An 18,196-nucleotide genomic window follows, 5' to 3' on the forward strand; every position below is an offset into this window, starting at 1 on the left:
TGCTCTCCCCAATGCCAGGGGTCCTAGGTTCTGTTTTTCTGGAAAACTCTGACTTATACAACTTCTAAAAAATTTAAACAAGTAAAAGTCCAGTGAAGAGTTTTTACGATTTTTTTAAATCATATAAAATCTACTAATCACCTACAAATTAATTAAGAGATGACTGACATCTCTATACTGATCAATGTTTTCATTCAGAAACACATTCTTGTTTCATTTAAGTCAGCTTTATTGTCTCTCAGTAAAGTTTTTTACTTTTTCTTCATAAGGCTACTGAGCTTTCATTATTAAAGTTATTCTTAGGTATTTTTATTGCAAATAAATGGGATGTTGTCAATCAGAATAGCTCGTAGGCTGTTGAGCTTAGTTGGTATCAGTGGACTCTGTTCATCATTATGGGAACCTGATTTCTTCCCATGACAACTAAGCACTCAAATATTTGTTTAATAAAGGATATGGCTTTTGCCTTCCTTTAGCTAATGCTCATTAAAGAGGTTAGTGAGTTTTACTTACATAAAAAATATTCTTTGGGCCAAGTTCACATCATGGTTTAATTTGGGGGGAAGAGTTCTTCTAAAACATGGAGTTGAACAGTCAATAGAGAAAATACTGGCCTCCAGTAACATATTTGGGAAGTCTCTATCTTAGCTGTCTCAGAAGGAGGAAGAGAGCTCTCCTTCCTCCCTAGAAATACTACACAAATATAGGAGGTAAAAGAGTAAACATAGTTGTTTGTTATTGTTAGAATGTTTCACACATGTCATCGGTTAACATCAGCAGATGAATCAACATAATGAGGCTGGTAAGATCAGTCCCACCCTCAACTATTAAAATAGTCAAATCATTTTGATTTGCCACTCGCATAATACTGTTGCAACAGCAAAGTTTATTGAAAGAACAATAAAAGAGCCTTTTTATTATAAATTAAATATCTTTTCTAAATGCAGCACATCAAACGTAAGTTGTCTTTTTTTTGCGTATCAAGAGAGGTGGAATTTAAAGTTCTAGTAGCAATCAATAAAGTATATACCAATTAACATGGATATTTGCATATATTCTCTATAGGTGTCAGCATTGCTTTGTAATAGTTCTGTGTACAGAACTGTATGCATCATGTCATAGGATGTGACTTTTATGCTTCATTCAGACTTAAAAATTGGAAGAGCCAGTTTAAGACCTTAAGACTACTCTTGGACTATCCATTTTTTAACGTAACAAGTTGTGACTGAATGATTAAATCCCAGCTGGTAAGAAAATGTATATTTATATTTATGTTTCTGCTTTTGGCATGAATAAATACTTCCAAGGTTTTGCATGGCATCCTCTGGGTTTAAAAATAAGATGCTTTGAAATATATGCTATAACATTCTTAGAACCGCATTCTATTTGGCATCTGTAGAAATGATATTCCATTATTTGTAGTGGAGAGAACAGTTAACTGCATTCTACACTTTGATTCAAATCACAGACACCCCTGCATCACTGTGTACATTCCACTGTTCTTAGTGTTCCCGAAAGAAAGGTCTAGATTATGATGTGCAAGACGTATACCGTAGCAAAACCACGTAACCAGTATTACAATTGGTATTGTAAAAATAGCCACAACTAAAAATTAAGTAATTAATTAATTTAATCACATAGCAGAAAATAGTCTGAACGAATTATGTTCCGTTTTTTTAAAACTGGATTGAGTTATTAGAGAGCAGTTATTTAAAAAGGAAAGATATATATAAAATTTATGTTCATACCAAGAGGGTAACTATTCTTGGGGCAATTTCTCATTCCCTCAAGTTTCAATAGAGATTTTGTTAGTATTTAGTATGTTCAAGGCTCTGAAGTTGTGGAATCTGATTTAATAAATGCTTTACGCATCTGGCCTTGCACCCTCAAGCAGTCCTGCTATGGCAGCCTCCACCCATAGGTACTTATTTCATGCTGACAGTTCTCATTCCCAACAGCATTGTGGGTAAGAGGAGCATGTTAAAATTATTATGGACATACTAACACTTACAAGAGATTCAAATCACTTGAATTTGTTCAAGTTCGTCATCACAAAATCAAGATTACATATGTTTATAGTTATAAATGACTATAGACTATGAATTGTAAATGATCTTTGTAATTGTAAATGTTACAGCAAAAAATCAGAGTCTTAGAAAACATATAACGAGGTGTAACTATTCAGTGTGGAAGTCACTCGAAGCAAGACAGAGACATAAAACTTTTTGCTCACTCAGATGCTTTATTTTTTACTTATTTTTTCTTTTAGAGAGACAGCAAGACAGACAACAGTGCTAGCCAGCGGGAGGAGGAGGGGCAGAGAGCATCTAAAGCAGGCTCCCTGCCCAGCCTGAAGCCTGAAGGGGAGGAAGGCTTCATCTCAGACCCTGAGATCATGACCTGCGAGGAAATGAAGATTTGGCTGCCTAACCCGGTGTTTAATCAACTGAGCCACCCAGGCGCCCCTACTCAGTTGTCTTAAATGGTACTCTAGTAACTAGCAAAGTTACTAGCTTCCTTCTTTTATATGTGATGGTGTGATAATATGTTAGTAAATACTATTCATTTTTTCTTCAGTAAATGATGCCAAAATAGTTTTATAACCTATTTTGCAGCTCCTTTTTGGTAGACATTCTTTGGAACGTCTGAAATAGGGTAGTTCAGGTGTGAAAAAAATCGAGAGCAGTTTCTCTTTAAATACCACACAACATATGGAATCTCACTTGTAGCTGGCAGCGATTTGGGGGTGGGGGGTGGGGAAGAATCAGAAATTTCCTCCGTATCTCTCCAGAAATTGAATCCTTATGAAACAGCTTTTTTTTCTCATGTAAAAGTGAAATAAAAATGCAGCTGAAACACACTACTTAGAGAATGCCACTATGTGCAACTCATTGCCAACATGAAGATATTTAGAGGGAAACTGTTAGAAAGATACATTCCTTACAGGTCAAATTCTTTTTTCTTTTCTTTTCTTTTCTTTTCTTTTCTTTTCTTTTCTTTTCTTTTCTTTTCTTTTCTTTTCTATCTTTTCTTTTCTTATCTTTTCTTTTCTTTTCTTTCTTTTCTTTTCTTTCTTTTTCTTTTTTCTTTTTCTTTTTTTTTTTTTAAGGTGTGGCCGGAGAGATGAATCCCTTTTAATTGTTGAGGGATTAACTTTGGAAATAACTTCCTTCTCCCTGCCCCCCTCCCCGCCCACGCTCCTCCCCCAAGGCGTGTCCCATCCAGTTTGGGCAGGAAGCCACTTTTCCCTGGAACAGGCCAAGCTGTGATGGTGTGGACAGCCACGCCCTGGGGGCTGGAAGATTGCATCACTGGCAGGCAGGAGGGCAGCAGGAAGCGTCAGAAGACGCTGCTGTGCTGGGCCAACCCCTGCATCCCGCAGTCCTGCAGCAGGGAGGACCACCCAAACCAAAACCAAATCCACACCAAAATCTTTCCTACCATTATTCATTTAAATGCAGTTAATTTTTGACACTTCTCAATGAAAGACATTCTCTGATACATAAATACTTACAATGCCAAGAGGATAATCTTCTAAAGATTAATAGCCAAATGACAGCAAAATGGTTTTGGTGGTTTGAATCACTAGGACACAAGTATCCAGTGTCAGAGCTGGAAAGGACCCATTGTACGACCTAATTCAGTACTTGCATTTCTATACGTTAGGAAAACTGAAGTCTGAAGTCTACAAAGGCTTAAGCATGAATTAGCAGTTGCTCAGGACCAGTTACACCAAGTTAGGACTCCTCCATGTGATGTCAGTGTTCCTTATACATCCATGAAACCTATCGATAGATTTTGGATTTGGAATATCCAAAAAGAGAGATTGTGTCACTACCTCCAACTGGTTCAGCTTCTTAAGTTCATTTAATTAAAACTCAAAGTAAAGGTGTGTATTTACTAGCTGTCCCAGACCTAACTTTGGGAAATTTTTACACTTTAGTGAAATATAACATTTTTATGTAAAAGCGGCCTCAAAAATTAAGTTGGGTAACTGGGGGAAATTACTAAATTTAGCCCAATCCTTTGTGTTTATGTATATTGTGAAACTATTTTCAACACAGACTTATTTTTTCTTAAAATTTTTTTCAGTATTTTTCGTTGTAAAATTATTTCAGTCTTTGGACAAGACTTAATTATAAACATCCTTCCACAAAATAGAAACATAATGGAATTTCTGTGTGATGATTCATATATTTTAGAGACAATTCCACGATGCTCTGCTGGTACTTAAAAACCACATCCTAGGAATAGTTCACTGATAGACCTATATTTAGACCAACATTTCATATCATATTTGCAATTCATACCCGAGACTACATTTCTGATATTTACAAGACCATATTTTCATTGTCTATTGAGCACAACTTTTAAAGTGTTGTGATTAAAATTTGGGTAAAACTCAGTCATTTTTCCTCCTGGTAACAAATCTCAGTTGAACTGGTTTATTTTTAGATTGCCTCCAATAATTAGAAGCTACTTAGTGAGGTTCTGGGTGGTATATACTAATGCATATCCTGTGATAATAAAATATTTTCTCTACCACAAGTGTATCCTTATGGTGACTTTGCATCCTTGTTTCTCCCAGTTAGTCCTGGTTTATTCCTATTGCTCCAGAATCGTCCTATCCCTGACCCTCTCAAAAGCATCTCAGTTTAGATGGTAACTGATACTATTACTATAGCAATATTGCAATCAAAAATATAGTATTTACATGGGGTTCTTGGGTGGCGCAGTCGTTAAGCGTCTGCCTTTGGCTCAGGGCGTGATCCCGGCGTTCTGGGATCGAGCCCCACATCAAGTTTCTCCACTAGGAGCCTGCTTCTTCCTCTCCCACTCCCTCTGCTTGTGTTCCCTCTCTCTCTGGCTGTCTCTCTCTGTCAAATAAATAAATAAAATCTTTAAAAAATATGTATATAGTATTTACCATCCTCCCATACAAAAAAGATACTATACAAAAAAAGATAAAATATGGATGAAACCCTGTTTAGAGTTTACTGTGTGAGTCTGATGTTGCTGCTTAATTTAAAACTGAATCTCTTGTCACCTCTACCTAGCTACTCCATTATTGTTCATAGTCACAATGAGGTTATTTTGAGGGTCAACACGTTATTTGTTCCACAAAGGTTTCAATTTAGCCTTAGGAATGGTTACATAGGATTGCAAGGTCAATGTTGCTAGTAATCTTTATCTTTTCTCTCTAAAAAGTTCTGACTCGTTTCCAAAAATCTATATGCTGTGGTTTCTGACCTTCCTTCATTACCACAGAACACAAAGCTGTTCTGCTTTCTCCTTTTTTCCTTATCATAAAAGAACATCTGAGGGAGTTCTGAGTTGAAAGAGCTTTCAAACATTGGCCAGAGTCTTCAGACAGTTGGCAGAACAGTAAAAATAGCTCGTTTACATCAGCCTATGTGTCAGGAATATTTAAAAATTAGTACTATATTAATTTTTACATATCATATTATGTGAGTTTATAATCTTGAATTATTTAACTTGTGGTTTGGAGATGATCAAAGTTGATAGTAAAGAATAATTCATAGAGCCATATGCAAGTACACACTGTTCTGACAATATAAGAGAGAAAAATCATATCTCTATTGTTGCTGGATATTATGTGACTGCTGATAATAATTACAGTACTAATTTGCTAACTGAGCTCTGGCCAAGAAGCATTTTTTTCTTCCTATATGACCACGATGCACATCATAGCAGTCACAGATGTCTTGGCACAAATGTTCTTTAACGAAACATGCGCTTTCCTGTGGCCAGTCCAAAACCTCTTCTACCTAGAATTCCCATGAATTTCTACAGGTTAATAGTGTTTCTCCGTGCATGTGTCTATGATGTGTGGTGTGTGTGTGTGGTATATGTGTGTACGTGATAAGTGGCGTGTATGTTTGTGGCAGTACGTGGCTGTGTGCATGTGGGAAAGAGAGACAAACGGGCTTTTAACCACATTCATATCTGGAATGGCTCTTGCCAACCTAACCACCATGGCAGCTCACAAGGGCAAGAAATGATTTAAGAGGGGAAAAAAATGTCCTTTGAACTAAAAGATAAAACTTTAAGACAGCAAAAATGAATCCAGTTAGAATGTTAAAGTATAATAATATTCTTGGTATATCTTTAGATAAGAAAAAAATACATGTGTAATTTTTCATAGTAAGAAAATTCATGATTAAAACGTCTCACTTGAGGGGCACCATGTTAACACAAAAGGCTCAATGAGAGGCCTACGTGATTTTCGGAGTTCAACTGGAAACACAAAAAAAGAAAAAAAATTAAATGCCTTAGAGTCAATATTGTATTCTAAGCAAAATATCAACTCTTTATCAAGCCATGGCAAACTTAATCATGTCAAACATTAGAGACCATATGAGTAAATGAAAATTAGAGATGAAGTGAGGAGATAAGCTCGCGGAACTTCACGGCTCAAAGAGATAATGAGACTCAGCCTCCCTGAATTCAAAGAGGATAAATAAGAAGGTTAAAAATGAACAAACAAAAATGTACCATTGAATGGCCTGTGACATTACCTTCATTTTTCTGGCTCAGAAAATTAGGTATCAGATAAATGACCTGACATCTCCAAAGTAGAGTGTTTTTTTGAGATTGTTGCCCAATATTGGCCAGCACCACTTTCAGTGTTAACTCTCATAAAGTTTTTAAAACTCTAAACTGAATTATGAAGATGAACACTAGTATTAAAGAGAAGACCCTAATCTGGGTAAGTGTCAAGATTAGTTAAGGCACAAAAAAATGAAGACAAGATTATTATAGCACTACCTAAGAGATTCTTGAGTAGGAACTATATAGTTACCTTGATAATTTCATTAATATCATAATTACTATGGTTTTAAAATATTTAAAATTTATATATACATTTGGCCTTCCCTTGTAGCTCCATATGGTCTTTTTGGAAGTCCTGACATACTTGGGAATGGCCAACACTGGCCTGTCTTAAATTCCCGAGACTCACACAGGTGTAGCTTCTTCCAGGATTTACACTTCTGCTCTTACCCTTCTGCTCCCATCAGTGGACCCCAGGATCCCACCAGGTCACAGAGAAAGGCCTGGCTTCATTTTTTTCCTTCCTGGGGTTCTCTCAGAGACTCCAAGGCTCCTGATTATCCAGAGCCCTTGAGGACAAGTCATTGGTTATCTTAAGAGAGATAGATGCTAGGAACTGAGAGTAAGAAGGTGACACTGTTTCCAGATTTCTCCTCCAAGCAAGGCACTTTAAGCCTAAATTTTCTAGACAGTTAGACAATCATTTGTTGTATATATTCCATATGTCTGTTGGCATCATGCAAGTCTGCTACAAATATAATGAATACCTTGCTCTTAATAAGCTGGTAAGAAAAGATTGGAAAGCTTCTCTGGTATATTGAAGAGTAGGAATTTTTCTCATCATATTAACCATGATTATATCAATATGCATACCAACATTTATGATATTAATTGTATTGCACATTATATTCATATGTCTATCAATACAGCATTTTCCTGTGTATTTACATATTTTAAAAAATAGTGTCTCAAAGTTTGTTGTAACTTAGTCTCCTGATACAAGAAAAGCAATTTTGTTAATTTAATAAACACAGAAAAACCTATTTTCTTCTATATAAGAAAAAAAGCACAAGAATTTTCAACAAGGTAAGTTGTTTTCTCTCTGTTTTCAAGTTTCATTTAATCCATTTTGAAAAGCTAGGACCTCTTCAAATTACTGTACTCAACTTCCACATATATGGCTAAATTTTTGCTAAGAAAAAGCTTTCTGTCTAATTAATGTGAATATCTAATAGTAAATTCCAACTCATCTTCACAATTTATGAAATTTTTTAGATTATGGTAGAAATACATTGTTTTTCTGGTAATGAAAACTGACTATCTGTTGGAATAACTGATCCTAACGATTGCTCCAAAACTGGCAAATTTGAAGCCGGGAGCTTCCAGCCTTGTTAAAGTCAATGACTAATTCATTGTAAGTAGGGGTGTATATGTGTAGAGACAGAGACACAAAGACACTGACGGAGGAAGTTTTGGCATAATAGAATCACATTTTCAAAACTGACTTTTTGATTTATATGCATAAAAATAGAGATATATAAATTGATTAAAAAACATTTGCGATTTTTGAAAAAGTATGAAGGATTTCTAAATTTCTAAATTAATTGAAATTTTTCTGGCAAAAGGTTTTCTCGAGTCATCACTAATTAAGATTTTTTGAGTGAATATTATTTAGTTTATTTTTTGTAATTGTTTATTAAACTTTTAAGGGTCATCTTTAGGAACCACAACCTGGAGAAAAAGAATTCCTAATAACTCCACGTATTTGGTAGGCATGCAATAAATACTAACTGATCATGAGTCCACACCAGGTGATTCTAGGCTCTGGCATCTCACACGACATTTGGTTAAATTGTTGAAAGAAGAGTGTCAAGTATACTTCTTTCTTAATTCATTCTGTTATCTAACCTATATAATTTATAGTTCTTTTAAGGAATAATAGCAAACCGGGGTGCCTGGGTGTCTCAGTCGGTTGAGCGTCTGTCTTCTGGTCGTGGTCCTGGGGTCCTGGGATGGAGCCCAGTGTGGAGTCCCAGGTTGGGCTCAGTGGGGAGCCTGTTTCTCCCTCACCCTCTGCCCCTCCCCCTGCTTGTGCTCTCTTGCTCTCTGTCAAATGAATAAATTAAAAAAAAAAAAGGAATAATAACAAACCTAACTTTTCTTTCCTTATAAGAAAGCAGACATTTTTTGTGATCTATAGAACACAGAACAGACAGATTCACATGGCTACTCATCCCTATAGATTTGAAAGTGTATGTGCTCATGTATGCTCATATTAGTGTGTGTGTGCGTGCGTGCACGTGTTGCAAAAAGACTTGTCCAGAAAAGTTGTATGGTTGACATAGAGAAGACAGCACCTATTCTTCAGGCAATTTTCACTAACTTCCCTAACTCCTCTACAGTTTTCAGGAGATATTTTTGTTCTGCGATCAGTGGTTACATTTTGGTCCAGAAAGATCTATTAAGAAAACAGGATCCAAATAAATGTAGATCCCTTAAAAAAAAAAAAAAGAATGTTGTGCAAAGCCTATTGAATTCATTTCTCTATTTTTTCTTCCTCAAGTAGTCAAAACCCACAAATGATTTAAGCCAGCAAATAAAATCCTAGAGCACATTTGGCCCCAGAAATAAAATCCTCATGTATGTTTGGCCCCAGATAACTTGAAAACACTGAGTTTATCCTGTGGCCACAGCCAGTGATAACAAACCATTCATAAAGCAGACCCAGGTCAGGCATGAGAAGCAAATGAGAGGTACCACAGACTTTGACACTTGAAAAATCTTTTGTATCAGTGATGTCCACTCTTCCCACCTCCAATCATAAAAACCATTTTGTTAAATTGGACTTTATCTAATATTGTTTAGGACTGATCATCACTGCAACAGGAAAACTTGAGTTTTTTTTTTTTTTTTTAAATGGGCTTGGAAGACTAAAGCCCAAATGGAGGTCACACCACAGAGTATAATTTCCTGATGCTATTGGAAAGAAAAGCAATTAATTTAAAAGTACTTTTTTATCTTAGTATCTATGGCAAAACGTCAAGCTTTAGTAAATGTTAAATGCCATTTATTTTAGCCTATGGTCTTGAATTGTTACTGTTTTATTAGAGGTTATCAGTCTGACCTAGATTAGTGGTATGAATGATTTGACAAGTACCTCTATGTCTTATTACTTGAGAAAAAATATACATTGTTTAAAAATCTCATTTACTAGAATAAAAAATGCTAAAGAGTAGTGGCAGTAATTCATAAGAGTATGTTTTATTGATCAGTAAGTGGTTTTTTTTTTTTTCAAGTGCAACCCATTTCCTTCTTGGTTGAAAGCCTTGACTTCAGATTTATTTATTTTTGATAAAACCTAGTGCTTTGTTTGTTTTATTTTTTATTGCTCTTTATAAATGACCATCCCTGACTTAATAGTTTATATACTGATATGCTATCTAGATTATATACATATATAGGATGAGTAATTTCTCAAAGAGGTATTGGACTGGAGACACCTATGTGGCACTGTCAGTTAAGTGCCTGATTTGGTTTTGGCTCAGGTCATGATCTCAGGGTCATGAAATCGAACCTGGAGTCTGCTTAAGACTCTCTCTCCCTCTCCCTCTGCATCTCCTCTCTGCTTTCTCGCCCTCTCTCAAATAAATAAATAAATCTTAAAAAAGAGAGAGAGAGATTGAATTGAAGTTATGGAAGATAGATGTTGGAATTCCTAATTGTCGTGTAATTTGAATACAATTTTAATATACCTCTTTTTCTTGATGGTACTTACGTTTTAGAACTCTGGCTGACAGGTAAGAAAGCAGGGAAGAAAGAAGTATATTAGTAGAAAATTCTGTTGCTTGAGACTTCTAAATAAATAATTTTTGTTACATTTTGAGAATGTTTAAATACTGAAATCTAAGATAAACTTAGTCAGGTCCTTCTCTTTTTGTACTACTGCAGGCTCTTAAAATAGAATAAGTTATTTTTATCATTTTATTATCAAGTGATACGATATTTTTGCTATTCCTAAAACCTCAAATTAGACACTCCAGAGACAGAAGTATTTTTATATACAGGCTGAGTATAAATAAGGAAGAATAAGTCTCAGACCTTGCCTTCAAGAGAAAGCAATTTCCAAAGCATTTAGCTCCGTCTGATCATTTTGAGTGCTCCCTAGGGAAGAGAAATCAATAAAACTGTGTATCTGAGAAGTCTCCATACATATTTTAATACTTTTATCTGTTGGTAGATTGTTTCAATTTCAAAGTTTTATGCACAAGACTATATTGAACTCTTGCAAGCCCCAATCTTCTATGCCATTCTCTATGCAAACACGTTACCTAAATTCAGTGTCTTGGGCAGCTTTAAGAGCTGCGAGTTTGCTTGTTTGCCCAAGTTGCTACAGAAACGTTATTCCATAAGTTCAATTAAGATGTTTTTCCCCCAAGGACATGTGGTATCTTTGGGTTCTAATTCAAAATAATGTTATGTACCAAGGCCCTGCATTTATTTGTGATCTTCCCAATACTTTTTTTTTTTTTTTTTTGCTGAAAGAGAAAATGTTTCACCTTGTAAAATAATATTTAAATATTTTTAATCCTAGACAGAACTTTGTCTTTTTTTGAACTTAAACAAAAAAAAAAAAAAATCCCAGGGTATGGTGTCTGTCAGAGACATATTGAGCTGTTCTCCCATCTACTATAAAGTCTGGATAGAATTTCCCTTCGCTGCTATAAATATTTCAGAGCTTCTGGAAACTAAAATATCCCCAAGTCAGATGAGACTGTTGATCACTTTTAACCAAGTTAAAACAGATCACACTTAATTATAGCCTTAGTCTTCACTGTGGAGAAAATTGTAATAATTTAAATGATGGTAATAGCTACCATTTAGACACCACGCTAGATCTCATTTAATCTATACAACAGCGCCATTAGGTGGGTACTAAAATTTTCCCATTTTCTAAATAAGAAAACTGAGATTGACAGGGGTTGAGCAATAGTCCTAGTCATACAGTTATAGATGGTTGAGCCACGATCCAATCTTGTCCATTCCAGAGACCGTAGTCTTTACCATCCTATACTTTCCATGTTCGCCATTGTAGACAGCTTTAAACTAATTTACAGTCCAGAATGATTTTTAAATATCTGGAAAAGTGAGAGAAGATACACGGAGAGTTGTCAGTATCTCGTGATTGGGCGTGAAGCTCAAGACCAAGTAAGCAAGTTTTTATGCCTAAATATAATTTAAAGTGCAAGGTTTGGAGAGGAGGAGAGAACAAATTTCTATCTGCAAAGAAGCTGTTCCAGAAGGACCACCTTAAGCCTCCATTGCTGATGCTGTGATTGGGCATCTGCATGTGTGTTTAGGCTACACAGTGAGCAACCAACCTCAGAAATTTGGCTCTGATCCATCCTGCGCTGCCAATAGAGACCTGGCCGGAAAATGAACTCCATTAATTAAAGTGCAGAGTCAAACATGGTTTTATTCAGAGGACCAGACACAAGTCAGAAAACATGCATGATATCTATCTTTCACATTAGAGAAAAAGGATGCACAGAAGCTAAAATCTGACATTTAGACAATTGTTTAAGTTTTATTGAGGAATGTGCCAAACTGTCTAAAACCTGAAGGAAAGTGTCACTCCAGCAATGTTTGTATAATACAAATAAATTAGTGTCGAATACAATTAAATCCTATTTTAATTAGCTACGGTACAGTGTAAATCAAAAAGGGGGGGGGCAATAATGGGAGGCAGGAAGGCACATAGGAAGAGAATCCAATGGGGTTTACACAAAGGTGGGACATTCTCAATAGGTAAGAACTTGAGGCTGAAGTAATGGATAAGTGCTGGCATTCAAGAGTAGAAATACTAAATATTAACACTAAACCAGAAACAAATTATAAGTATATTCATCAAAGTCTTTAAGTTTCTAAAGAAGACATTTTGATTTTTTTTCTTGTAAATAGTAAGTACCAAATTAAAAAAAAAAAAAGGTACCTATACTTTGCTTTTGCTCCTAGCATAGCTCTGTCTGTTTTTTGCATAATCCATAACAATGCAGCTGTGGGTAAGGGAGCTCTGAGGATACAGAATGTCCTGGCAGATAGCACGCACACTGTTAGAGGCACAGACATCATGTTACCCAGGAGAGGAATTTGCCCATAATAGAGGGATGTTGCTTCTGTGAGAAAAAAAAATGGTATAGTCCATGAATTACATGATTTTAATGGAGGAAGTGTTTGGTCCGGGTTCATAATAAAGCAGATGGGATATGGAAGAGGGTGTACTTATTTATCCAACTAGTTCTGAGGACATCAGGATAAATCAAACCATAATTCAAAACATACACTACGAGTTGCTTCTACATTTCTTTTCAATACTAACTTCCATTCTTAATAAAGTAATATTTCTTGTGACTCTTGTTTCCCACTTGGTTTGTTAAAATGTAGTTTAGTCAGCCAGAGCCAAAGCATTTTCTTTCTTAAAATAATTTATAAAATAATTTCACCCACTATAAGTCACACTTGAGAAAATACATAGGAAAAAAGTGTTAATTTGATAGCACTTTCAGTATGAATATTGTTACCATAACTGATTGTTAATTATAAACTTGTACATAAATAAAAAGAGAGATTTGATTGTTACAGGGAAACTTGATCCAATGAACAGCCATATTTTGAGTTCAGTTCCTCTTAAAATGGTAACTAACCAGAAACTCTACAACATTATCAATAAAACATTTAGCATTACATGGTCTGCTGTAGAGAGAAATTTAATACCCTCTTTCTGTCCTAGAGATAATTGAATTTAGAATAAAAACACCTCAAGACAGCTAAAATGTCACCCTCCATGAGGATGCTTATTCTTCTTTTTTAACAGTGATGGGAGAGTGTTCCAAGATCGAGGGCGTCCTTGTGAGACATTAACCTATTGACTATCCATTTAGTTCATCTAGGCTGAATTAATAGTGAGAAATAAAATAAATCTTAGGAAAATATTAGCAGAGTTGGCTCCTTTCCTTCTCTTGTTCTTTTGGGGAGTAGATAAGGGTGGAGTCAAAATTTTTGTGAAATATCCATTTATTTATTTATTTATTTATTTATTATTTATTTATTTAATTTTTGAAATGTCCATTTAAAGGGAAACTACATAAATAGGAACTGAATTCATTTTTAGTGCTTCTTGATCAAGATTTTACAAAGAATGAGGGGCGCCTGGGTGGCACAGCGGTTAAGCGTCTGCCTTCGGCTCAGGGCGTGATCCCGGGGTTATGGGTTCGAACCCCACAACAGGCTCCTCCACTATGAGCCTGCTTCTTCCTCTCCCACTCCCCCTGCTTGTGTTCCCTCTCTCGCTGGCTGTCTCTATCTCTGTCGAATAAATAAATAAAATTAAAAAAAAAAAAAAAAGATTTTACAAAGAATGAACAATAAGCCAACATAGGCCTATATATTTAGAACCTTTTTTTTATAAAAAGGGAGGTAAGATAGGGCATTGAGGTTATCATTTACTTTGTCTTTTTACTTTTGACTGTTTTCCCTTGCCTTCTAGCTGCTTACACCGATTAGGAGCATTAGTCCAGGGACAAGATGTCTCATTCGCAAAGAAGAATGCTCCAGGGCCTAATGATTTCAGAATTGTCTGAAGAAATAATCTAAGGATTTATTCAGCACCAAGTTAATTGTATATTAAGCAGTGATTTTTCCAGCACTAGGAAAACAATTAAATCACCTTAAATATTGAAGTATATTTCTCCAGCTCAAACTTACTAAATAACCCAATTTCCTCTTTCTAATTGTTTTTCTGTTTTCTGTTTTTTGGGGTTTTTTTCCTCCCTGAGGGGTAAAAGCAAATATCAGGTCTTTAGATTAGGCAGGTAAGAGGAAAGGAAACTTACACTTGAATATAGCTTATGTATACCGGGCATTGTGTTAGATGCTTTCTGTATCTATTTTCATTTAATTCTCAAAAAAGAAACCTATAAACATTATAATCTCCATTTTATGGGTAAATAAATTAAGACTTATAGAGAAAGTTGTTTGTACAGGATTACACTGTTTTAAATTTTAAAAGCTTCTATTAGAATCCATTCTGATGGATCTCGAAAGTTCTCTCCGCTGGTCATATTGTACAAACCCATAAAAACAACTGTTTGCTATTCACAGGCAACCATGAAGTGAGCTGCTACAGCTCTGACTCGACAAAATGAGCATGAAGTATGTGAATAAGGGTTTTTGCATCCTAATCCTAGATGTGAGCTACACTTGTGACTCAAAATGATTCAGTCTTTTTGGCTAAATGGGAATTTAAATAACACTGATTTAATGACAGTGTTAGAGTGCCTCATTTTATAATATTGTTGTATTAATAAGCAGAAATGAGATGTCTCTTAAATACTATTTTTTGCCATTGCTCATTTCTGGCACTGATTCTATCATATCAATTAAAAATCAGATGCCTCTAAGGCTCTGTTTTGCTTCTACTATTTTTTTTCTCCTTTTGTAATTCAGTGTAATTACACCTACTTTTAATATATTGTTATGCCAGTTCCCTCTAGCCTCAAAGGGCCTATCGTGTCTCACTTAAATGACTCATTAAATGTTTCCAAATGCAGGGATATACTAACAAATGAAACAAATTTCTCACTGAACAATTCTGTTACAAATTAATTTCTCCCTTCCTTTTTTTGTCCTCCTCCTCCTCCTTTTTCCTCCTCCCTTCTTCCTTCTTCTTCTCTTTCCTTTCCTCCCCTTTCCCTGTCTCTCCCTCTCATCTGTCTCTCTCTCTCTATCTCTTCTTCTTCTTTCCTTCCTTTCTCCCTCCCTCCAGTGAGGTAAGTTTTTACAACCCTGCCTTTTTCCAATTAACACCTACCATGGGCCAGGCATTGTCCTAGGTGCTAAGCACACAAACTACTGACTCAGTCAATGCTTCCCTCTTTCTCATTCTAGTAAACTTCCTCTCTTCTTGAATCCTGAGCTAAAAGCCCTCTGTGAGGGCTTCCCCAATTTCCTCCAGACAGAAAAAAATCCCTTTGTATTTCTGTTGAAAGAATATAATGATAGTATTTAGTTATAATGGAATATCACTATAAATAAAGTTGGAGGTGGCATAATGCGTGCTCCACCGTAAATAAATTAGCAGAAGATTACATTTTTGTGGTAGAAAATTTATAAATGGGATATGTTACCTGTGGGTAAGCAAAGGTTGACTATAATCAAATCTATAGCTACTCAGACTATCTATCACCTACCATAGTGAGCAATATTTAAGCATGTAGTACATGTTAGTCAGAAAATCCTCGTCCACAACTTGATTCTGTCCCTAACTAGCTATCTAACCCGGGGCAATGGATTTATTCTCTTTGATTCTGAATTTCTGTGCACTTGTTTTCTGAACATCTGTAAAAATCAACAAATTGTCTCTGAGACAACTCCTAATGTCCTTCCCACTTACAAATTCTATGATTTGAGAAATTTTAAATGCCCTCAAGGAACTAGCTCTTAGCGGTTTATCAACTGCCATCTTAAAAACTGCTTTGTATTCAAATACCACAAACATTGAAGTATACCTAAGTTTGTAAAGTTATTTTCTCTTAGACTTATTAGCTGTTTGGCTGTGGTAGGTAAGGTTTTGTTTTGCTTGGGTTTTCTTCCTGCTGCCTCATACTGTGCCTTGAAAACAATACAGTAGTTTCAATGAAGTGAGATGAGAATAAATATTGTCCTCACAGCAATGGTAGCCAAAGTTCAGCAAGTAGAGAGCGGGATAATGGCCCATTTCCTCTTTTGTATAAGCATGGGTGGTAGCCAAAGGTACTCTGTTGAATTTTGCTTCCTGTATACACTATGTATCATTGTGTGTGCTACTCAGGCCAAATTTTAGAAAGTATGCCAAGTGGAATTTCACACCAGGTTTGGAGGAAGGGAAAGACAACAAAGTGAATGTACTTCCCCTCTCTTCACCTTATCCCCACCCTTTACCAAACAACAGAGAAGACATCTATATAACGAACATTTTCAATGGAATAAAACTCTGGCTTCCCAAGAAGTTGAATCAAATATCAAGTTATTATTTTTGCCATCATGTGCTCCAGCAAGAAATCTAAACAGTTCAATCAACTCTAATCCACATGACAGAGGGAGTATGCTTTCCTGCCCTCTACTGACAGAAACACTCATTATGATGAATTTCCCAGCTCCCAGTTATCTTGCTATCTAAGAGCACACCTGTAAACAGGGCCTTGTGTACTCCCAGATTTACTGCTAACTCTCAGATGCTGCCTAGGGATTTATGAGGTGAAAAAGAACTCGCAATTGAAATGGAAAGGCGATGGGGAAGGAACTTAGCCTAACTACAGAATCATGTCAGGAAAAGCCAGTGCAGGAAAAAGATAGAGGGGAGCCAGCAAAGGAAAAGGAGCTCCAGACAGCTGCAGAGGTTAAGGGTCATTGTTTAAAAGAGAGCTTTGGCATAAGTCGAGCCAATGAATAGGTGAACTGGAGAGTAACTGAAAATGTAGGGTGGATTAATTATGTGGTGTCTCAATTTCCTCATCTTTAAAATGGTACCCACATGAGAGGGTTGTTGCTGAGATTGAGTGAAGTAATGCAGAGCATTTAGCATCATACCTATTCAGTGTTCAAGAAATATAAATTATTGATATTAATGTGATAATAATAGTGGATGGTAGTTCTGTTGTGAGCAATTTTTTTAAAAAGCATAGTTATTTGGGACTTTCTAGGGGCAGAATGTGTAAATTAAGGCATATAAACCATCTTAGACTATAGAAGATAGTACAAAGATGATTCCTAGGTTGATAAAAGAATACAAAAGAACTGCACAAATATAGTGAAGTATAATTTGTTTAATTTTGATGCAGAGAAGTGAAAAACGGGAATTAGAAACAGATGTAACAATCTCACATTTTTAACAGGATTTAAAAATAAGCTTAAAAAGAAACCTAAGCAGGTGTCAGAACAACTAAAGAAAAATAAATATGGAGGTAAATGCCAAACAAAGAGAACAGGGAAATCCTGGAAACTTCTATTGGCCTGCGTAACTTCCTTCCCAATTATACTCATGGAAGATATATTAGTAGAACAATTTGTAAACAGCTTGATATATTCCAAATCTGACCAATCATTGATAGCATTTTTTTAAGCAGGGTCATCATTGTCCTTACCCAGGATACTACTATCTCTATGTGAGAAATTTCCAATGACTGTGGAGATAGAATTCTCTGGCAGAATCAGTTGGCTGCCTTCCATGATAGTATATCCTCCCCAGACTGAGTAAAGGAATTGTCTCATTTAAATGAACTGAAAGTGACTTTCATTATGAGATGGATTCTAGTGTGCAGTAAATAGTAAGTTCTTAAATCAGCTTTTGACTTTCGTGAAAGTTTTAGGTACCTATTGAAAAAATGGGTGAGAAATACATACGAAATATATACAAAAACATTGAGTAGAAACATTTTAGAGTGCTCTGTGTGTGTGTGTGTGTAATCACATACATATACACATACCCAATCCTAGATATAAATTGTGGAAATAAAGATATTGGGAAGACATGCTCTCCCATATTATAGATATAAATAATTATGAGACATGAACTGATAATGGGGTTTAG

The sequence above is a fragment of the Ailuropoda melanoleuca genome, chromosome 5 (assembly GCF_002007445.2).
Source record: "Ailuropoda melanoleuca isolate Jingjing chromosome 5, ASM200744v2, whole genome shotgun sequence".
In the NCBI taxonomy this organism is placed as follows: Eukaryota; Metazoa; Chordata; class Mammalia; order Carnivora; family Ursidae; genus Ailuropoda; species Ailuropoda melanoleuca.